This window comes from Pelophylax lessonae (genome assembly GCF_965119305.1).
Source record: "Pelophylax lessonae genome assembly, chromosome: 10".
In the NCBI taxonomy this organism is placed as follows: Eukaryota; Metazoa; Chordata; class Amphibia; order Anura; family Ranidae; genus Pelophylax; species Pelophylax lessonae.
In genome coordinates, this window is record NC_138777.1 from 5007215 (window position 1) to 5031866 (window position 24652).

Here is a 24652-nt window from a genome sequence, read left to right on the forward strand (position 1 = left end):
AGATGAGGAAAAAGTTGCTGGAAGCCAATTAAACATTGAATTCATATTTATTATTATTATGATTGATGATAACAATAATAATAGTAAATATAATAACAACAACTTCTTCCTTAGGGAATGCCAATGCAATATTGTATTAATTTTAAAGTGAGAAAGTTGTGAGAATTTTGTATGAAAAGATGAGGAAAAAGTTTCTGACCCAAGCCAATAAAACATTGAATTCATATTTATTATTATTATTGACGAAGATAATAATAACAACAACAACAATAAAAACAACAACAACTCTTTCCTTAAAGGGAATGCCAATGCAATATTGTAAACAATAATAAAAATAATAATAAATATCCTAATTATGACTATTGTTAGTTGGCGCTGTCTCTGGCTGCGTTCTGCGTTTGGCGGAGTTCTTTTCGCCGTACCGCAGAAGTTCCCGTCCTGATAAGGCGAATTAAGATCCTTTTATTTTGTATCCAGCCCCCCCCCCCCCCCCCCCAACAGATCATCTCCTCATCTTGTGTTTGGGTCCTTCCTGGCCACATTCTGGAAAGCAGCGGAAACTAGTTTCCAGGCCGCCGTCAGCCAATCCCGTGGAGGCCTCATTGTCCCAGGAAGACAAAGGCTCCTCTGTTTGGCCTCTAATCTGTCCCCTTCTCTTCCACCACAGGCTGACAGACAAGCAGCCAAAAGATAAAAGCCACAAATGACAATCCCCACCACCAGCATGACCCCGCCCCCCCCCCAACCACACCACCATAATGTCAGAGGCAGACATTTTTTTATACGTTCCCCTTTAAATGTCAGCGTTGCAGTTTATTTGTTTACACGCGACGCAGCCCTGAGCGAAATTCCTGCCGTGCAGAATCATTAGCAGATGCAGCGCACAGAATTCAGGACAGAGGCTTTTTTTCTTTTTCTGCTCAACTCAGATTCTTATCGCCGGCTATTTCTAAACTTTCATTTTTTTTTTTTTTTTTTAACTTTGCGACATATTAACTCCATAAAAACCAGCAAAGGCCAGCGGCGAAAAAGCTGCGAACCCGGATGGGAGATTCCACAAAAAAAAAAAAAGTTTTTGAAAAGTTTTACTTAAATTCCAAGCTGGACGATTGTGCAGATTCAGCACGACGATCGCACACCCTTCCCTGCGCTAAATCTGATCTGAAATGTTATCAATGAAAAAGATCATTTTATGTACGGGACAGTTACAGCCTTGAACCTTGGTGCCGAAAAACGGTCTCGGGGGCCACATGGGGCCCTTTGGCACTTTGTGTGGCAATCGAGTTTGCTGTGGCACAATGAGAAATGTTTACCTGGGCTGTAGGAGCGCAAATGTGAGAGCATTCATTTCTAAAGGGGCTTTAATAGCTGTGATTTCTAAGGCTGGCCATACACTATACAATTTTCTTATTCAATTTCCTTTAGATTTACCTTAAACTATGTAGTGCAAGGGCCTGCCTGACTGCTTACAAATTGAAAGTGTTTAGGTTTGACCCTATATTACATGGTTTTGGTAAATCTAAAGGAAAGTTGAACAAGAAAATTGTATAGTGTATGGCCAGCCTAACAGTCCAATGTCATGTCCCCAGTCTCCAACCACTCCTATATCATGTCTGCAGTCTCTGACCATCTCCTGTACTATGTCTTCCGTCTCTGACCGTCTCCTGTACTATGTCTGTAGTCTCTGACCATCTCCTGTACTATGTCTGCAGTCTCTGACCATCTCCTGTACTATGTCTGCAGTCTCTGAACATCTCCTGTATTATGTCTGCAGTCTCTGACCATCTCCTGTACTATGTCTGCAGTCTCTGATCATCTCCTGTACTATGTCTGCAGTCTCTGACCATCTCCTGTACTATGTCTGCAGTCTCTGACCGTCTCCTGTACTATGTCTGCAGTCTCTGACCATCGCCTGTACTATGTCTGCAGTCTCTGACCATCGCCTGTACTATGTCTGCAGTCTCTGATCATCTCCTGTACTATGTCTGCAGTCTCTAAACATCTCCTTTACTATGTCTGCTGTCGCTGACCATCTCCTGTACTATGTCTGCAGTCTCTGACCGTCTCCTGTACTATGTCTGCAGTCTCTGATCATCTCCTGTACTATGTCTGCAGTCTCTGATCATCTCCTGTACTATGTCTGCAGTCTCTGAACATCTCCTGTACTATGTCTGCAGTCTCTGACCATCTCCTGTACTACGTCTGCAGTCTCTGGCCGTCTCCTGTAGTATGTCTGCAGTCTCTGATCATCTCCTGTACTATGTCTGCAGTCTCTGACCGTCTCCTGTACTATGTCTGCAGTCTCTGATCATCTCCTGTACTATGTCTGCAGTCTCTGATCATCTCCTGTACTATGTCTGCAGTCTCTGACCGTCTCCTGTACTATGTCTGCAGTCTCTGATCATCTCCTGTACTATGTCTGCAGTCTCTGACCATCTCCTGTACTATGTCTGCAGTCTCTGATCATCTCCTGTGCTATGTCTGCAGTCTCTGACCGTCTCCTGTACTATGTCTGCAGTCTCTGATCATCTCCTGTACTATGTCTGCAGTCTCTGATCATCTCCTGTACTATGTCTGCAGTCTCTGACCGTCTCCTGTACTATGTCTGCAGTCTCTGATCATCTCCTGTACTATGTCTGCAGTCTCTGATCATCTCCTGTACTAGGTCTGCAATCTCTGACCATCTACTGCAGTATGTCTGCAGTCTCTGACTATCTCCTGTACTATGTCTGCAGTCTCTGACCATCTCCTGTACCATGTCTGCAGTCTCTGACCATCTCTTGTAGCATGTCTGCAGTCTCTGACCATCTACTGTAGTATGTCTGCAGTCTCTGACCATCTACTGTATCATGTCTGCAGTCTCTGACCATCTCCTGTAGTATGTCTGCAGTCTCTGACCATCTCCTGTACTATGTCTGCAGTCTCTGACCATCTCTTGTAGCATGTCTGCAGTCTCTGACCATCTCTTGTAGCATGTCTGCAGTCTCTGACTGTGTCCTCTACTATGTCTGGAGTCTCTAAATATCTCCTGTACTATGGCTGCAGTCTCTGACCATCTCCTGTACTATGTCTGCAGTCTCTGAACATCTCCTGTACTATGTCTGCAGTCTCTGAACATCTCCTGTACTATGGCTGCAGTCTCTGACCATCTACTGTAGTATGTCTGCAGTCTCTGACCATCTCTTGTACTATGTCTGCAGTCTCTGGCCATCTCTTGTACTATGTCTGCAGTCTCTGACCATCTACTGTACTATGTCTGCAGTCTCTGACCATCCCCTGTACTATGGCTGCAGTCTCTGACCATCTACTGTAGTATGTCTGCAGTCTCTGACCATCTCTTGTACTATGTCTGAGGTCTCTGACCATCTCTTGTACTATGTCTGCAGTCTCTGACCATCCCCTGTACTATGTCTGAGGTCTCTGACCATCTCCTGTACTATGTTTGCAGTCTCTGACCATCTACTGTAGTATGTCTGCAGTCTCTGACCATCTCCTATTCTATGTCTGCAGTCTCTGACCATCTCCTGTACTATGTCTGCAGTCTCTGACCATCCCCTGTACTATGTCTGCAGTCTCTGACCATCCCCTGTACTATGTCTGCAGTCTCTGACCATCCCCTGTACTATGTCTGCAGTCTCTGACTGCTCTCGGTAGTATTACATTCACTGATTATTATGTGTGGCCCTTTAGTGATCTCAGGGGCCCCTGTATATCATAAAAGGGACCCTCTCTGTCCTCCGACATATCAGATTAGGACACCTAACTCCTCATCTCTCCTGTCAGTTAACCCTTCACTGAATTCAGTCCCGGCGTTCGGCTCCCGACATGAATATTACATGAAATGACTTTCAGGAAAACTCCATCTGTGCGCACCACAGCGTCATACACAGCACCCCCTGTGTGCGCTAATCCGCCCCTGAACCCGCCGCTGAACCCCCCTCTGAACCCACCACTGAACCCACCACTGAACCCCCCTCTGAACCCTCCACTGAACCCTCCACTAAACCCGCCACTGAACCCGCCACTGAACCCACCGCTGAACCTGCCACTGAGCCCGCCACTGAGCCCGCCACTGAACCCGCCGCTGAGCCCGCCACTGAGCCCGCCACTGAGCCCGCCACTGAACCCGCTGCTGAGCCCGCAGCTGAACCCGCCGCTGAGCCCGCCACTGAACCCGCCGCGAAACCCGCCACTGAGCCCACCACTGGACACGCCACTAAACCCGCCACTGAGCCTGCAACTGAACCCGCCGCTGAACCCGCCGCTGAACCCACCACTGAGCCCGCCACTGAACCCGCCCGCCGCTGAACACGCCACTGAACCTGCCACTGAACCCACCACTAAACCCGCCACTGAGCCCGCCACTGAACCCGCCACTGAGCCCGCCACTGAACCCGCCACTGAACCCGCCACTGAACCCGCCGCTGAACCCCCCATTGAACCCGCAACTGAGCCCGCCACTGAGCCCGCCACTGAACCCGCCACTGAGCCCACCAGTGAGGCCGCCACTGAACCCGCCACTGAGCCCACCAGTGAGGCCGCCACTGAGCCCGCCACTGAACCCGCCACTGAACCCGCCACTGAGCCCGCCACTGAACCTGCCGCGGAACCCGCCACTGAACCCGCCACTGAGCCCGCAACTGAACCCACCGCTGAACCCGCCACTGAGCCCACCACTGGACCCGCCACTAAACCCGCCACTGAGCCCGCAACTGAACCCACCGCTGAACCCGCCGCTGAACCCGCAGCTGAGCCCGCCACTGAGCCCGCCACTGAACCCGCCACTGAACCTGCCACTGAACCCACCGCTGAACTCGCCACTGAGCCCGCCACTGGACCCGCAACTGAACCCGCCACGGAACCCGCCACTGAGCCCGCAACTGAACAAGCCGCTGAACCCACCACTGAGCCCACCACTGGACCCGCCACTAAACCCGCCACTGAGCCCGCAACTGAACCCGCCGCTGAACCCGCAGCTGAGCCCGCCACTGAACCCGCCCGCCGCTGAACACGCCACTGAACCTGCCACTGAACCCGCCACTGAACCCACCGCTGAACTCGCCACTGAGCCCGCCACTGGACCCGCAACTGAACCCGCCGCTGAGCCCGCCACTGAACCCGCCGCGGAACCCGCCGCTGAACCCGCCACTGAGCCCGCCACTGAGCCCACCACTGGACACGCCACTAAACCCGCAACTGAGCCCGCAACTGAACCCGCCACTGAACCCACCGCTGAACCCGCCACTGAGCCCGCCACTGAGCCCGCCACTGAGCCCACCACTGGACCCGCCACTAAACCCGCCACTGAGCCCGCAACTGAACCCGCCGCTGAACCCACCGCTGAACCCACAACTGAGCCCTCCACTGAACCCACCCGCCGCTGAACACGCCACTGAACCCGCCACTGAACCCACTGTTGAAGGCGCCACTGACCCCACCTCTGAACCCGCCGCTGAACCCGCCACTCTCAGGGGAAAACCACATCCAACGTTCTGCCTATTGCTGATGGAGCCATTCCGCCCCGTATGCCATTTCCAGCCCTCTGATTGGAGGACACTAAGATGGCAAAATGAAAACATGCCGAACGCTGACTGCCAGAACCACAAATAGCCAACGCCGCTTGTGTAAAGCAGACCAGTCACCAGATTTATATTATTATAAGTACAACACAGTGAGGATCACAGGACAATCCCTTCATCTGCTTTTCTTTCCAGAAGGATGGCACCATCTTTGTTAGGAATTCATCCAGGGTCACCATCTACTTCCTGGACTGAAATGCCGGCTCAGAGATGACACAATCATGTAAATCCTGGTGCCTGTGCTAATCTTCGCTGTGTTCACAAATGTCTGACACAGATCAGCCCTCTGCTGCAGCCTCTCACCTTGTGACTTGCTGCAAAGTTACAATGTACAGTCTGATCACTGGGGGAGGGGAGAGTGAGGAAATGCTACCTCCTCCTTCTACAAAGCTACAATGTACAGTCTGATCACTGGGGGAGGATAGACCTAGGAAATGGTTCCTTCTTCCTGCAGCAGACTGATGACATCATCTCAGCCTAGGCGCAGTCACTGGCTGCAGATAAAGAATGGCTTTGTAATGATAAAAGGTGGAGATTTCCTAGGAAATGTTTCTGTGATGTGTGAGAGATTTATTTCTGCATTAAAGTGACTGAAAGGTCCACCAATCAGATCTCCCCGTCCGCACCTTGCAGATCTCTTGTCTCGGAGGGTGCGGAGAAATTCTGCCGGCATGAAAATGTGCTGAGTTCCTGGGTCTGTACACCTGCTGTGCCCATTATGAGGGGTTCCCACCATCCCTGTGCTGAGTTCCCGGGTCTGTACACCCGCTGTGCCCATTATGAGGGGTTCCCACCATTCCTGTGCTGAGTTCCAGGGTCTGTACACCCGCTGTGCCCATTATGAGGGGTTCCCTCCATCCCTGTGCTGAGTTCCTGGGTCTGTACACCCGCTGTGCCCATTATGAGGGGTTCCCACCATCCCTGTGCTGAGTTCCTGGGTCTGTACACCTGCTGTGCCCATTATGAGGGGTTCCCACCATTTCTGTGCTGAGTTCCAGGGTCTGTACACCCGCTGTGCCCATTATGAGGGGTTCCCTCCATCCCTGTGCTGAGTTCCTGGGTCTGTACACCCGCTGTGCCCATTATGAGGGGTTCCCACCATCCCTGTGCTGAGTTCCTGAGTCTTTACACCCACTGTGCCCATTATGAGGGGTTCCGACCATCCCTGTGCCCATTATGAGGGGTTCCCTCCATCCCTGTGCTCATTATTTTAATACAATGTAATCAAAGTTTGGCAGAAAAGGCCATGAGTCAAGGAGAACGGATTTTTAGAGTCTTCAAAAAAGTCAATGATGACCCAGAATTCCTCTGTAACTGGAACACGGGTTCAGGTGGAGCGACCTTTCCACTCACATTTGTGCATTCATATCTATGTGACTAAAAGTCGCAGCAACTTCAAAGTAGTTTGTGCACCACTTTGGTCTGCGCTCTGAGGGTCATAGATTTCAATGTTAACCCTCAAAAGTCACATGAAAGTCGCACCTGAATATTATACATGAGACAGTAGATTATTATCAGTGATCAAAGCCAAAGTCGTACCCATCCCAAATTGCGTGAAAGTTGCATCACAGTTGCACTCCAAAGTAGCTCGACTTTGGAGTCCTACAAGTGTGAACTTGCTGCTGTTCTATCATTAACCCCCTGCATGGCGCAATTCTTGCATGAGAAGCACAGATGCTGATGTGACTGTGGGGGAGGGGACATTAGAGTGTAAGCTCCTCTGGTACAGAGACTGATATGACTGTGGGGGAGGGGGACATTAGAGTGTAAGCTCCACTGGTACAGAGACTGATGTGACTGTGGGGGAGGGGACATTAGAGTGTAAGCTCCTTTGGTACAGAGACGGATGTGACTGTGGGGGAGGGGACATTAGAGTGTAAGCTCCTCTGGTACAGAGACTGATATGACTGTGGGGGAGGGGACATTAGAGTGTAAGCTCCTTTGGTACAGAGACGGATGTGACTGTGGGGGAGGGGACATTAGAGTGTAAGCTCCTCTGGTACAGAGACTGATATGACTGTGGGGGAGGGGACTTTAGAGTGTAAGCTCCTTTGGTACAGAGACGGATGTGACTGTGGGGGAGGGGGACATTAGAGTGTAAGCTCCTCTGGTACAGAGACTGATATGACTGTGGGGGAGGGGACATTAGAGTGTAAGCTCCTTTGGTACAGAGACGGATGTGACTGTGGGGGAGGGGACATTAGAGTGTAAGCTCCTCTGGTACAGAGACTGATATGACTGTGGGGGAGGGGACATTAGAGTGTAAGCTCCTTTGGTACAGAGACGGATGTGACTGTGGGGGAGGGGACATTAGAGTGTAAGCTCCTCTGATACAGAGACTGATGTGACTGTGGTGGAGGAGACATTAGAGTGTAAGCTCCTCTGGTACAGAGACTGATATGACTGTGGGGGAGGGGACATTAGAGTGTAAGCTCCTCTGGTACAGAGACTGATATGACTGTGGGGGAGGGGGACATTAGAGTGTAAGCTCCTCTGGTACAGAGACTGATATGACTGTGGGGGAGGGGACATTAGAGTGTAAGCTCCTTTGGTACAGAGACGGATGTGACTGTGGGGGAGGGGACATTAGAGTGTAAGCTCCTCTGGTACAGAGACTGATATGACTGTGGGGGAGGGGACATTAGAGTGTAAGCTCCTTTGGTACAGAGACGGATGTGACTCTGGGGGAGGGGACATTAGAGTGTAAGCTCCTCTGGTACAGAGACTGATATGACTGTGGGGGAGGGGGACATTAGAGTGTAAGCTCCTCTGGTACAGAGACTGATATGACTGTGGGGGAGGGGACATTAGAGTGTAAGCTCCTTTGGTACAGAGACGGATGTGACTGTGGGGGAGGGGACATTAGAGTGTAAGCTCCTCTGGTACAGAGACTGATATGACTGTGGGGGAGGGGACATTAGAGTGTAAGCTCCTCTGGTACAGAGACTGATATGACTGTGGGGGAGGGGACATTAGAGTGTAAGCTCCTTTGGTACAGAGACGGATGTGACTGTGGGGGAGGGGACATTAGAGTGTAAGCTCCTCTGGTACAGAGACTGATATGACTGTGGGGGAGGGGACATTAGAGTGTAAGCTCCTCTGGTACAGAGACTGATGTGATTGTGGGGGAGGGGACATTAGAGTGTAAGCTCCTTTGGTACAGAGACGGATGTGACTGTGGGGGAGGGGACATTAGAGTGTAAGCTCCTCTGGTACAGAGACTGATGTGACTGTGGGGGAGGGGACATTAGAGTGTAACCTCCTGGGGTACAGAGAGTGATGTGACTGTGGGGGAGGGGACATTAGAGTGTAAGCTCCTATGGTGCAGAGACTGATGTGACTGTGGGGGAGGGGACATTAGAGTGTAAGCTCCTCTGGTACAGAGACTGATATGACTGTGGGGGAGGGGACATTAGAGTGTAAGCTCCTTTGGTACAGAGACTGATGTGGCTGTGGGGGTGGGGACATTAGAGTGTAAGCTCCTCTGGTATAGAGACTGATGTGACTGTGGGGGAGGGGACATTAGAGTGTAAGCTCCTTTGGTACAGAGACGGATGTGACTGTGGGGGAGGGGACATTAGAGTGTAAGCTCCTCTGGTACAGAGACTGATGTGACTGGCTCAGTGATCTCTGTACAGCACTGCGGTATATGTCAGAGCTATATAAATGTATAATAATAATAGTGTGTGACTGTGGGGGACTTTAGAGTGTAAGCTCCTCTGGTAGAGAGACTGATGTGACTTTGGGGGAGGGGACATTGGAGTGTAAGCTCTTCTGGTACAGGGACTGATGTGACAGTGGGGCAGGGGACATTAGAGTGTAAGCTCCTCTGGTACAGAGACTGATGTGACTGTGGGGGATGGGACATTAGAGTGTAAGCTTCTCTGGTACAGAGACTGATGTGACTGTGGGGGAGGGGACATTAGAGTGTAAGCTCCTCTGGTCCAGAGACTGACGTGATTGGCTCAGTGATCTCTGTACAGCACTGCGGTATATGTCAGAGCTATATAAATGTATAATAATAATAGTTGCTCCCTAGAAGCATTATTATGAGTCCCTGACTCCTTCGCTCTCGCTGACACATTCCGCCCTCTAGTAAGGTCCCGGCATTGAGGGAGTTAATCCGGAGCCATGTGCAGCCTTCACAAGCCGCATCCCCTCCTGGAGACATTTTTCTTTAAAGGGAAAGACGCACCAAACACAGGAACTTGACTGTCACAAAGCTCATGTATCAAAAGGAGGAAATTCTCCCTCCCCCCCCAAAAAATAGGGCCCCCACACGTTTGTCCGTGCGTCCTTTGTACGCAGACCCCCACTCCACCTCCGATACAAAAATAGACTTTCTCCCTCTACGCAGACAAAGGCCAAACTCCTCCAATCGATACAAATTGTTTCCTGAATAACGCGGCGGGTTCGATACTTCCGAAACCACCAAAAATAGCGCTCTGGTCACCGAGGGCGACTTCCAGAAAAACTCGCCGGCCGCAAAGCAGAACCAAATACAAAATTTAAGTAACTTTTCTAAAACTTAAAACAATGAAGCAGAGTCCCAATAAAGAGAAGCGGCTGCCTTCACTGGCAACTTGCTGATCCAGCTCTCGTGGTCACACAAATCCTGTTCTGTTTTTGCCTACTAAGGCGATCGCTGAAAAAAAGATCCCAACCAGCTAGCGATGACATCACTGCGCGATGTGTAACCGGCTCAGACATTAACCCTCTCCGCAGGCCGACCGTAATCCGTCACAAATAAGAACTCGGTCCGCAGATCTTCTCATCGGAACGCGACACGAGCGCCCGGCGAGCGCCACAAAGCGCCAGGAGTCGCAGAGAGACACAAAAGTTACATCTTCTTGTCATTGTTTCCTGAAGTTTGTTACAAAAGAAAAGAAAAGAGAAAGAAAAGAAAGTTGTGGAATTTTAATTCATTACCTCTGGGAGGGGAATCCGCCGTCCGCGACCCATCTTTGTATTTCCCACACTAAATCCTGCGTCCTATGGCTGAGTGGAGTGGGGGATCAGCCGTATGGGGTGTGTTGGGGGTGGATGGACCCCCACCATGTGTGACCTCCCAGCAGTGGACGGTTCCCAGGCTGAGCTGGGCACAGAGCTGGGGGGGGGGGGACTGAGTGGCGTTGTGAGCTTTGTATTCTGTGTGTCGTCAGCTCCCACCCCGAGCAGCACACAAATTGTTCCTGATTCTCATCTCCGCCCTCTCTGGATCCTCCAGTATGGAGAGAAGGATGGGGGTCACTGCCTGCCGGGGCCGGACAACAGGAGCTCACCCACAGGGATTGCATCATCAGCCCGGGGGCACAAAGAGTGTCAGCTCCTCTGACTGCTGTGACTGGCTCAGTGTTCTCTGTACAGCGCTGCAGTATATAACAGAGCTATATAAATGTATAATAATAATAGAGTGTGACTGTGGGGGAGGGGCATTAGAGTGTAAGCTCCTCTGGTACAGAGACTGATGTTACTGTACCAGAGGAGTAACTGTGGGGGGGGGGGGGGGGCGGGGGCATTAGAGTGTAAGCTCCTCTGGTACAGAGACTGATGTGATTGGCTCAGTGATCTCTGTACAGCGCTGCGGTGTATGTCAGAGCTATATACATGTATAATAATAATAGTGTGAGGCTGTGGGGGAGGGGATATTAGAGTGTAAGCTCCTCTGGTACAGAGACTGATGTGACGGGGGGGGGAGGGGACATTAGAGTGTAAGCTCCTCTGGTACAGAGACTGATGTGACTGGGGGGAGGGGACATTGGAGTGTAAGCTCCTCTGGTACAGAGACTGATGTGACTGTGGGGGAGGGGACATTAGAGTGTAAGCTCCTCTGGTACAGAGACTGAAGTGACTGTGGGGGAGGGGACATTAGAGTGTAAGCTCCTTTGGTACAGAGACTGATGTGACAGTGGGGGAGGGGAAATTAGAGTGTAAGCTCCTCTGGTACAGAGACTGATGTGATTGGCTCAGTGATCTCTGTACAGCGCTGCGGTATATGTCAGAGCTATATAAATGTATAATAATAATAGTGTGTAACTGTGGGGGAGGGGGCATTAGAGTGTAAGCTCCTCTGACTGATGTCACTGGCTCAGTGTTCTCTGTACAGCACTGCGGTATATGTCAAAGCTATATAAATGTATAATAATAGTGTGTGACTGTGGGGGGACATTAGAGTGTAAGCTCCTCTGGTACAGAGACTGATGTGACTGTGGGCGAGGAGACATTAGAGTGTAAGCTCCTCTGGTACAGAGACTGATATGACTGTGGGGGAGGGGACATTAGAGTGTAAGCTCCTCTGGTACAGAGACTGATGTGACTGTGGGCGAGGAGACATTAGAGTGTAAGCTCCTCTGGTACAGAGACTGATGTGGCTGTGGGGGAGGGGACATTAGAGTGTAAGCTCCTCTGGTACAGAGACTGATGTGACTGGGGGGGAGGGGACATTAGAGTGTAAGCTCCTCTGGTACAGAGACTGATGTGACTGTGGGAGAGGGGACATTAGAGTGTAAGCTCCTCTGGTACAGAGACTGATGTGACTGTGGGGGAGGGGACATTAGAGTGTAAGCTCCTCTGGTACAGAGACTGATGTGACTGTGGGGGGGGGGGGGGGGCATTAGAGTGTAAGCTCCTCTGGTACAGAGACTGATGTGACTGTGGGGGAGGGGACATTAGGGTGTAAGCTCCTCTGGTACAGAGACTGATGTGATTGGCTCAGTGATCTCTGTACAGCACTGCGGTATATGTCAGAGCTATATAAATGTATAATAATAATAGTGTGAGGCTGTGGGGGAGGGGATATTAGAGTGTAAGCTCCTCTGGTACAGAGACTCATGTGACGGGGGGGAGGGGACATTAGAGTGTAAGCTCCTCTGGTACAGAGACTGATGTGACTGTGGGGGAGGGGACATTAGAGTGTAAGCTCCTTTGGTACAGAGATTGATGTGACAGTGGGGGAGGGGAAATTAGAGTGTAAGCTCCTCTGGTACAGAGACTGATGTGACTGGCTCAGTGATCTCTGTACAGCACTGCGGTATATGTCAGAGCTATATAAATGTATAATAATAATAGTGTGTGACTGTGGGGGGAGACATTAGAGTGTAAGCTCCTCTGGTTCAGTGATCTCAACCAATATAATTATGTCATAGTTGAACATGGACAGACATTCTGCGCCCCCCCCCCCCCCCCTCCAACTGCCAGGCACATGTGCAGTAATTCCAGCACCATCTGCAGTGGTGTTCTCATCCCTCTGCTTTGGTCCAATCAGAGCAGATCTGATTCAGAAAATAATGGCATGGAAAGGTCATAACTGATTGTATTTAGTCATCTGAAAATCTCCTCATTTCATAACAATGAACATTTTATTATAACATTGATTATGATAAGCCCCTCCCCCATGTGCTGTCTGGTAAAGACAAGCACTTGTTACGCCCGCTACGCCGGGTCCTCACCTTGATGTTGGTTTTGCAGTAAATCGAATTAATAGTCACAGGGGTTCTGTGGAGCTGAGCTGGTATTCCCGGATCTTTTCATCCTTCTGTCCCTAAAAGAGAGAAATTAGAAGTTATCATAAATATAATGATACATGTCCAGTCTGATCACTGGGGGAGGGGAGACTGATGACATCATCTAAGCCTAGGCAGAGTCACTGCAGGGAGGGGGGAGGGCTGAGGAAATACCTTTTTCTGCCTGCAGCAGACTGATGACATCATTGCAGCAAAGGCAAAGTCACTGGGGGAGGGGAGACTGATGAAATGCTTCCTCCTGCCTGCAGCAGACTGAGGACATCATCTCAGCCTAGACAGAGTCACTGTTTATTTATAATTGGTGGAGCTGTTCTGATCATTGATACAGTTGCTGTATATTGTGACGTCAGGGATTTCTTCATACAATAATCAGGTCCATCATAATAACATCTCCATTACTGAGATTTCTCCCCACTTCCTGTCCTGCTGCTAATGAGGCCTTTGCCAGGGAGGAAGTGAGAAATAATCTGCAACACAGAGAAGTGAAAAAATAAACCGTTTAAACTTCAGCCAAAACCAAACGAAATAACATATTAGGGAAAAATATTCAGAGCCTCAGCAGTGACTCTTCCATTGGTTACATTGTAGAAGGGGAAGGACAGGAGAAATAAAATGATACAATTCTTGTGTGGAAGGAAAGATAAAATGATCTTCCTATAACAAACATAAAGAAAAAAAATAAATAAAAATCTGGATGTCAAACTCTGTCATTTAAAAAGTTTAGAAAAAAACAAAACCATCTGGATAATGATGGCGAAAACGAATTTAATATATACCGTATTCAAAGTGTTTTCTGAATTTAGAAGGTAATCTCCTCTCCAAACTTGTGATCCTGAAAAAGCCACTGCAGGCTTCAGATTTTCTCTCAGACATTACTGCAGTGCACCCGTCCACCCCAATATGCCTATATTCTGGTGATCCTGGAACCCGCCTGCTTGTGATCTTGGAACATCCACTGCGGGCTTCAGAATTTCTCTCAGAGATTACTGCAGTGCTCCCGTCTACCCCAACCTGTCTGTACTGTGGTGATCCTGGACCCCGCCTGCTTGTGATCCTGGAACACCCACTACAGGTTTCAGATTTTTTTTTAGACATTGCTGCAGTGCACCTGTCTACCCAAATCTATCAGTTCTCGAGTGGTCCTGGACCCCGCCTGCTTGTGATCCTGAAACACCCACTGCAGGATTCAGATTTTCCCTCACACATTGCTGCAGTGCATCCGTCCACCCCAGTCTGACTGTACTCTGGTGATCTTGGATCGCACCTGCTTGTGATCCTGGAACAACCACTGCAGGCTTCAGATTTTCAGTCTGACATTGCTGCAGTGCACCTATCCACCCCAGTCTGTCTGTACTGTGGTGATCCTGGACCCTGCCTGGTTGTGATCCTGGAACTCCCACTGCAGGCTTCAGGTTTTCTCTCAGAACTTACTGCAGTGCCCCTCTCTACCCCAACCTGTCTGTACTTCAGTGATCCTGGATCCCGTCTGCTTGTGATTCTGGAACACCCACTGCAGGCTTCAGATTTTCCCTCAGACATTGCTGCAATGCACCCAACCACCCCAATCTGTCTGTACACTGGTGATCCTGGACCCCGCCTGCTTGTGATCCTGGAACACCTACTGCAGGCTTAAGCTTTTTCCTCAGACAATACTGCAGTGCACCTGTCTACTCCAACCTGTCTGTACTCTGGTGATCCTGGACCCCGCCTGCTTGTGATCCTGGAACACCCACTGCAGGCTTCAGATTTTCCCTCAGACATTGCTGCAATGCACCCAACCACCCCAACCTGTCTGTACTCTGGTGATCCTGGACCCCGCTTGCTTGTGATCCTGGAACTCCCACTGCAGGCTTCAGGTTTTCTCTCAGAACTTACTGCAGTGCCCCTCTCTACCCCAACCTGTCTGTACTCGTGTGATCCTGGACCCCGCCTGCTTGTGATTCTGGAACACCCACTGCAGGCTTCAGATTTTCCCTCAGACATTGCTGCAATGCACCCAACCACCCCAATCTGTCTGTACTCTGGTGATCCTGGACCCCGCCTGCTTGTGATCCTGGAACACCCACTGAAGGCTTCAGGTTTTCTCTCAGAACTTACCGCAGTGCCCATGTATACCCCAACCTGTCTGTACCGTGGTGATCCTGGATCCTGCCTGCTTGTGATCTTGGAACACCTACTGCAGGCTTAAGCTTTTCCCTAAGCCAATACTGCAGTGCATCTGTCTACCCCAACCTGTCTGTACTCTGGTGATCCTGGACCCAGTCTGCTTGTGATCCTGGAACAACCACTTTTTCTACCAGATTGGTAGATTGGTAGATTTTCTACCAGACATTGCTGCAGTGCACCCGTCCACCCTAGTCTGCCTGTACTCTGGTGATCCTGGACCCTGCCTGCTTGTGATCCTGGAACACCTACTGCAGGCTTAAGCTTTTCCCTCAGACAATACTGCAGTGCACCCGCCCACCCCAATCTGTCAGCACTCTGGTGATTCTCCTGTACCCCGCCTGCTTGTGATCCTGGAACACCCACTGCAAGCCAAATACTGCCAAAATAATGGCATCAAAAGGAAGTTTCTCGGAGCTAAAAATTTGATTTATACCTCTTTTAAAAATCTGAATGTGATTGGTGATGGAGAAAGCAAAGAGGAATTACAAAGTGCAGACTTCAGGAAGTACAATCCTTCTGTCCTCCTGACACGGATCCTGCATGGAGAAATGTGTGCTTGTACATGGTGAGGACTAAACAACTCAGATTAAAGTGTACCTGTGCTTTGCCTGCATTGAGAAAAGTTACAGGTTCATTTCATAGTGAGTGCTCCTCCCCAAAATACCCGGCTTCTACCTCCTTCCAGTGACAAGGGCTATACAACCAGAGGCATGCTGGGTCGATGACGTCACAAGAGGACTGGGTCACCCAATGACATCATCAGGTGACTCCGCCCCTTAGTTATTTAATAAATGTCAGACAGTGGAGCAGACAGGTGTAAGCTTTCGATAACGTTTTTTTTTCACTCTTTTTGTGTCCAGCGGTGAGACAGGCGCCGTAATTGACAAGGGATCTACACCGGGGGACATTTTTTTAAATTTTTTAATGAAGGAATTGTCAAAAACTCTAAAAGTCTTTACTCACTTTTTACACTTTTGTGGTGAATGGGTACCCCAAACTCATTCATATTGTGAGGGGGGGGGGTCCGGGATCTGGGGGTCCACTTGTTAAAGGGAGCTTCCAGATTCCGATAAGCCCCCCCGCCTGCAGACCCTCACAACCACCAGCCATGGTTGAGGGAAAGAGGCCCATGTCTCCATCAACATAGGGACAAGGTGCTTTGGGAGCCCCCCTGCCCCAAAGCACCCCCTCCTGTTGAGGGCATGTGGCCTGGTATGGTTCAGGAGGGGGGGTGCTTGCTCGTCCCCCCCCTTTCCTGACCTGCCGGGCTGCATGCTCAGATAAGGGCCTGGTATAAATTTTGGGAGGGGACCCCATGCTAAAATAAAAAAAAAAAATGGCGCGGAGTCCCATTTAAAATCTATACCAGACCCTTATTAAGCATGCAGCCCAGCAGGCCAGGAGTGGGGGGGGGAGGGGGTGAGCAATCGGAAGGACTTGATATGGATTGGGGGGACCCCACGCTAAAATAAAGAAAAAATGGCACGGAATCCCCCTCAAAATCTATACCGGACCCTTATTCAAGCATGCAGCCCAGCAGGCCAGAAAGGAGGGGGGGGAGCAATCGGAAGGACTTGATATGGATTGGGGGGACCCCACGCTAAAATAAAATAAAAATGGCGCGGAGTCCCCCTCAAAATCTATACCAGACCCTCATCGAAGCATGCAGCCCAGCAGGTAAGGAAGGGGGGGGGGACAATCCGAAGCACTTGAAATGGATTGGGGAGGGACCCCACCCACACTGTTTTTTTTTCTGAATTTATCGCCGGCATTATTTTATTTACATTTCAGCTGTCAGTGGGGAAGCCAGCATGCTTCCCGGTCTGCTCCTTTAACAACCAGCTATTCTTCACACAGAATTTGGATCGGTCATTCATTTTTCAGCCGATCCAAATTTGAATTGTCCTGAAAATGTGGAATTGATTAGAAAACAAATATGGAAAACGAAATTAGATTAATTTCAATGAAATCCGTTACTATTTCATTTGGAGATTTAAATACATCCGAATCACCAAAAATTTGCCTAAATTTATAATTGGATCAAAATGAATTGCACAAGTCTATCAGACGTGGCCTCTGTGAGCTGCTGTGGAAGGGAAACCCAGAAATGTATCATCGCTGGGCATGTTCTGGAACCCTAGGAAGTGTGGAGAATAGAGTGGAAGGGGACTGCGCCTGCATCTGAGCAGGGTGAGTTAGATGGCACACCGCTACACTGGTATGAATACAAAACAAAGAGATTATAGAATTAATGCAAGCAATGTATATGATCACCAGCAGCTGGGTGTTGCAGCTTGAAACCCTCCGTAATACCCAGCAACCCCCTTCAACAACCAGCATTCCTTTGCAACATCCAGCATCTCCCTGCAACAACCAGCATCCCTCTGCAACAACCAGCATCTCTCTGCAACAACCAGCATCTCCCTGCAACAACCAGCATCTCCCTGCAACAGCCAGCATCTCCCTGCAACAACCAGCATCTCCCTGCAACAACCAGCATCCCTCTGCAATAACCAGCATCTCCCTGCAACAACCAGCATCTCTCTGCAACAACCAGCATCCCTCTGCAACAACCAGCATCTCCCTGCAACAACCAGCATCCCTCTGCAACAACCAGCATCCCTCTGCAACAACCAGCATCTCTCTGCAACAACCAGCATCTCTCTGCAACAACCGGCATCTCTCTGCAACAACCAGCATCCCTCTGCAACAACCAGCATCCCTCTGCAACAACCAGCATCTCTCTGCAACAACCAGCATCCCTCTGCAACAACCAGCATCTCTCTGCAACAACCAGCATCTCTCTACAACAACCAGCATCTCTCTGCAACAACCAACATCTCTCTGCAACAACCGGCATCTCTCTGCAACAACCGGAATCTCTCTGCAACAACCGGCATCTCCCTGCAACAACCAGCATCTCCCTGCAACAGCCAGCATCTCCCTGCAACAACCAGAATCCCTCTGCAATAACCAGCATCCCTCTGCAACAACCAGCATCTCTCTGCAACAACCAGCATCCCTCTGCAACAACCAGCATCTCTCTACAACAACCAGCATCTCTCTGCAACAACCGGCATCTCTCTGCAACAACCGGCATCTCTCTGCAACAACCGGCATCTCTCTACAACAACCGGCATCTCTCTGCAACAACCGGCATCTCTCTGAAACAACCGGCATCTCTCTGCAACAACCGGCCTCTCTCTGCAACAACCAGCATCTCGCTGCAACAACCAGCATCTCTCTGCAACAACCAGCATCTCTCTGCAACAACCAGCATCTCTCTGCAACAACCAGCATCTCTCCGCAACAACCAGCATCTCTCCACAACAACCAGCATCTCTCTGCAACAACCAGCATCTCTCTGCAACAACCAGCATCTCTCCGCAACAACCAGCATCTCTCCACAACAACCAGCATCTCTCTGCAACAACCAGCATCTCTCCGCAACAACCAGCATCTATCTGCAACAACCAGCATCTCTCTGCAACAACCAGCATCCCTCTGCAACAATCGGCATCTATCTGCAACAACCAGCATCTCTCGGCAACAACCAGCATCTCTCTGCAACAACCAGCATCTCTCTGCAAAAACCAGCACCCCCCTGCAAGAACCAGCATCTATCTGCAACAACCAGCATCTCTCTGCAACAACCCGCATCTCTCTGCAACAACCAGCATTCCACTGCAACAACCAGCATCTCTCTGCAACAACCAGCATCTCTCTGCAACAACCAGCATCTCTCTGCAAAAACCAGCACCACCCTGCAAGAACCAGCATCTATCTGCAACAACCAGCATCTCTCTGCAACAACCCGCATCTCGCTGCAACAACCAGCATTCCACTGCAACAACCGTCATCTCTCTGCAACAACCAGCATCTCCCTGCAACAACCAGCATCTCTCTGCAACAAACAGCATCTCTCTGCAACAACTTGCACCCCTCTTTAAAAAACTAGCATCTCTCTGAAACAACCAACATCCCTTTGAATTACCAGCATCTCCCTGCAACAACTACCATCTCTCTGCAACAGCTAGCATCTCTCTGAAACAACCAACATCTCTCTGCAACAACTAGCATCTCTCTGCAACAAACAGCATCTCTCTGCAACAACCGGCATCTCTCTGCAACAACCAACATCTCTCTGCAACAACCAACATCCCTCTGCAACAACCAACATCCCTCTGCAACAACCAACATCCCTCTGCAACAACCAGCATCTCTCTGCAACAACCAGCATCCCTCTGCAACAACCAGCATCTCTCTGCAACAACCAACATCCCTCTGCAACAACCAACATCTCTCTGCAACAACCAGCATCTCTCTGCAACAGCTAGCATCTCTCTGAAACAACTAGCATATCCCTGCAACAACCATCATCTCTCTGCAACAACCAGCATCTCCCTGCAACAACCAGCATCTCTCTGCAACAAACAGCATCTCTCTGCAACAAACAGCATCTCTCTGCAACAACTTGCACCCCTCTTTAAAAAACTAGCATCTCTCTGAAACAACCAACATCTCTCTGCAACAACTAGCATCTCTCTGCAACAAACAGCATGTCTCTGCAACAACCGGCATCTCTCTGCAACAACCAACATCTCTCTGCAACAACCAACATCCCTCTGCAACAACCAACATCCCTCTGCAACAACCAGCATCTCTCTGCAACAACCAGCATCCCTCTGCAACAACCAGCATCCCTCTGAAACAACTAGCATATCCCTGCAACAACCAGCATCTCCCTGCAACAACCAGCATCCCTCTGCAATAACCAGCATCTCCCTGCAACAACCAGCATCTCTCTGCAACAACCAGCATCCCTCTGCAACAACCAGCATCTCCCTGCAACAACCAGCATCCCTCTGCAACAACCAGCATCCCTCTGCAACAACCAGCATCTCTCTGCAACAACCAGCATCTCTCTGCAACAACCAGCATCTCTCTGCAACAACCGGCATCTCTCTGCAACAACCAGCATCCCTCTGCAACAACCAGCATCCCTCTGCAACAACCAGCATCTCTCTGCAACAACCAGCATCCCTCTGCAACAACCAGCATCTCTCTGCAACAACCAGCATCTCTCTACAACAACCAGCATCTCTCTGCAACAACCAGCATCTCTCTGCAACAACCGGCATCTCTCTGCAACAACCGGAATCTCTCTGCAACAACCGGCATCTCCCTGCAACAACCAGCATCTCCCTGCAACAGCCAGCATCTCCCTGCAACAACCAGAATCCCTCTGCAATAACCAGCATCTCTCTGCAACAACCAGCATCCCTCTGCAACAACCAGCATCTCTCTACAACAACCAGCATCTCTCTGCAACAACCGGCATCTCTCTGCAACAACCGGCATCTCTCTACAACAACCGGCATCTCTCTGCAACAACCGGCATCTCTCTGAAACAACCGGCATCTCTCTGCAACAACCGGCCTCTCTCTGCAACAACCACCCTCTCGCTGCAACAACCAGCATCTCTCTGCAACAACCAGCATCTCTCTGCAACAACCAGCATCTCTCTGCAACAACCAGCATCCCTCTGCAACAACCAGCATCTCTCTGCAACAACCAGCATCTCTCTGCAACAACCAGCATCTCTCTGCAACAACCGGCATCTCTCTGCAACAACCAGCATCCCTCTGCAACAACCAGCATCCCTCTGCAACAACCAGCATCTCTCTGCAACAACCAGCATCCCTCTGCAACAACCAGCATCTCTCTGCAACAACCAGCATCTCTCTACAACAACCAGCATCTCTCTGCAACAACCAGCATCTCTCTGCAACAACCGGCATCTCTCTGCAACAACCGGAATCTCTCTGCAACAACCGGCATCTCCCTGCAACAACCAGCATCTCCCTGCAACAGCCAGCATCTCCCTGCAACAACCAGAATCCCTCTGCAATAACCAGCATCTCTCTGCAACAACCAGCATCCCTCTGCAACAACCAGCATCTCTCTACAACAACCAGCATCTCTCTGCAACAACCGGCATCTCTCTGCAACAACCGGCATCTCTCTACAACAACCGGCATCTCTCTGCAACAACCGGCATCTCTCTGAAACAACCGGCATCTCTCTGCAACAACCGGCCTCTCTCTGCAACAACCACCCTCTCGCTGCAACAACCAGCATCTCTCTGCAACAACCAGCATCTCTCTGCAACAACCAGCATCTCTCTGCAACAACCAGCATCTCTCTGCAACAACCAGCATCTCTCCGCAACAACCAGCATCTCTCCACAACAACCAGCATCTCTCTGCAACAACCAGCATCTCTCCGCAACAACCAGCATCTATCTGCAACAACCAGCATCTCTCTGCAACAACCAGCATCCCTCTGCAACAATCGGCATCTATCTGCAACAACCAGCATCTCTCGGCAACAACCAGCATCTCTCTGCAACAACCAGCATCTCTCTGCAAAAACCAGCATCCCTCTGCAACAATCGGCATCTATCTGCAACAACCAGCATCTCTCGGCAACAACCAGCATCTCTCTGCAACAACCAGCATCTATCTGCAACAACCAGCATCTCTCGGCAACAACCAGCATCTCTCTGCAACAACCAGCATCTATCTGCAACAACCAGCATCTCTCTGCAACAACCAGCATCCCTCTGCAACAATCGGCATCTATCTGCAACAACCAGCATCTCTCGGCAACAACCAGCATCTCTCTGCAACAACCAGCATCTATCTGCAACAACCAGCATCTCTCGGCAACAACCAGCATCTCTCTGCAACAACCAGCACCCCCCTGCAAGAACCAGCATCTATCTGCAACAACCAGCATCTCTCTGCAACAACCCGCATCTCTCTGCAACAACCAGCATTCCACTGCAACAACCAGCATCTCTCTGCAACAACCAGCATCTCTCTGCAACAACCAGCATCTCTCTGCAAAAACCAGCACCACCCTGCAAGAACCAGCATCTATCTGCAACAACCAGCATCTCTCTGCAACAACCCGCATCTCGCTGCAACAACCAGCATTCCACTGCAACAACCGTCATCTCTCTGCAACAACCAGCATCTCCCTGCAACAACCAGCATCTCTCTGCAACAAACAGCATCTCTCTGCAACAACTTGCACCCCTCTTTAAAAAACTAGCATCTCTCTGAAACAACCAACATCCCTTTGAATTACCAGCATCTCCCTGCAACAACTACCATCTCTCTGCAACAGCTAGCATCTCTCTGAAACAACCAACATCTCTCTGCAACAACTAGCATCTCTCTGCAACAAACAGCATCTCTCTGCAACAACCGGCATCTCTCTGCAACAACCAACATCTCTCTGCAACAACCAACATCCCTCTGCAACAACCAACATCCCTCTGCAACAACCAACATCCCTCTGCAACAACCAGCATCTCTCTGCAACAACCAGCATCCCTCTGCAACAACCAGCATCTCTCTGCAACAACCAACATCCCTCTGCAACAACCAACATCTCTCTGCAACAACCAGCATCTCTCTGCAACAGCTAGCATCTCTCTGAAACAACTAGCATATCCCTGCAACAACCATCATCTCTCTGCAACAACCAGCATCTCCCTGCAACAACCAGCATCTCTCTGCAACAAACAGCATCTCTCTGCAACAAACAGCATCTCTCTGCAACAACTTGCACCCCTCTTTAAAAAACTAGCATCTCTCTGAAACAACCAACATCTCTCTGCAACAACTAGCATCTCTCTGCAACAAACAGCATGTCTCTGCAACAACCGGCATCTCTCTGCAACAACCAACATCTCTCTGCAACAACCAACATCCCTCTGCAACAACCAACATCCCTCTGCAACAACCAGCATCTCTCTGCAACAACCAGCATCCCTCTGCAACAACCAGCATCCCTCTGAAACAACTAGCATATCCCTGCAACAACCAGCATCTCCCTGCAACAACCAGCATCCCTCTGCAATAACCAGCATCTCCCTGCAACAACCAGCATCTCTCTGCAACAACCAGCATCCCTCTGCAACAACCAGCATCTCCCTGCAACAACCAGCATCCCTCTGCAACAACCAGCATCCCTCTGCAACAACCAGCATCTCTCTGCAACAACCAGCATCTCTCTGCAACAACCAGCATCTCTCTGCAACAACCGGCATCTCTCTGCAACAACCAGCATCCCTCTGCAACAACCAGCATCCCTCTGCAACAACCAGCATCTCTCTGCAACAACCAGCATCCCTCTGCAACAACCAGCATCTCTCTGCAACAACCAGCATCTCTCTACAACAACCAGCATCTCTCTGCAACAACCAGCATCTCTCTGCAACAACCAGCATCTCTCTGCAACAACCAGCATCTCTCTGCAACAACCAGCATCTCTCTGCAACAACCAGCATCTCTCTACAACAACCAGCATCTCTCTGCAACAACCAGCATCTCTCTTCAACAGCTATCATCCCTCTGCAACAACCAACTCCATGCCTGCCAACTGCTTGACTTGAGTCGCTCCTATTAGAATGGTTCCCGTAGCACAGAATGGACCGCGACTTGTCAGGCAACCAAGTCGCCTGACAAGTCGCGGTAGTGTGAACCGGGACAAAACGTCAATCGATTTTGTTTTCATTGTTTGTTGTATTATATTTTATGTAAAGGCAGCACTTGATTTTTACATTTTGGATGGAGTAAGGAGGGGGTCAATTTTTCATCGCCGTCTGTTTAAGATCCACCCTCCCTTCTTGTCCTGAAGATCATTATCACCGCGCTATAATCTGATTGGCCGTACGTCCACTTTAAATGGGATACTAAGAAAGTATACTAAGAACGTCCTTTTCTGGCGGTATAAAGATGATAAGCGTTACACAGCGGAGGGCAGACAGGGAACGACAGCTGATGGACCATTTATAAGACGCTTTAATAGAAAGCAGACGCACAGCACTGAGAAATACATTAAAATGACATTCTAAATATACATTGATATATTTCCAAAGCAACGTTCCTAAATACACCCGGGACGCGTTCTCAGAGCGATGGGAGAGACGAGGATGATATACAGAATTTCTAAGATGCCAAGTGCATTACGCAGCATCGGCCGGCCCCGGGCCCCATCTAAGGACGCCAAAAAGCCACGTAGCTGAGCAAAATCTGGCACCATAGGGGCAAATTCCACCTGGCATTGGGGGGTAAAACAAGTCTTTAAGGCTGAATTCCGAGGACAGAAACTTTAATTTAATTAAATTCCATGATAGTCATGAAGAATGAAAATCCACTTTGGGTGCACTAAATACCTTTACATACCCAGATATTACCTCGTAAAAGTAGCAGTGACATCATTATGTGCTGCACATCAGCGGGGAGTGATCGCAGGTGGCTGGCGGCAATCGGTGCCACTAGCTCCGTGCATCGGCATCCCTGCTGCTTA

General features: G+C 49.9%; 1 protein-coding gene across 1 annotated transcript in view; it reads right to left on the minus strand.

The window, feature by feature from the left end:
* DENND2B (DENN domain containing 2B) overlaps positions 1 to 10768 on the minus strand; it is a 151973-nt gene extending 141205 nt beyond the window's left edge. The window contains exon 1 of the mRNA XM_082270515.1: positions 10509 to 10768. The gene's annotated coding sequence lies outside the window, so the exon portion shown is untranslated. The remainder of the gene's footprint in view (positions 1 to 10508) is intronic.
* Between the last annotated feature and the right edge of the window lie 13884 nt (positions 10769 to 24652).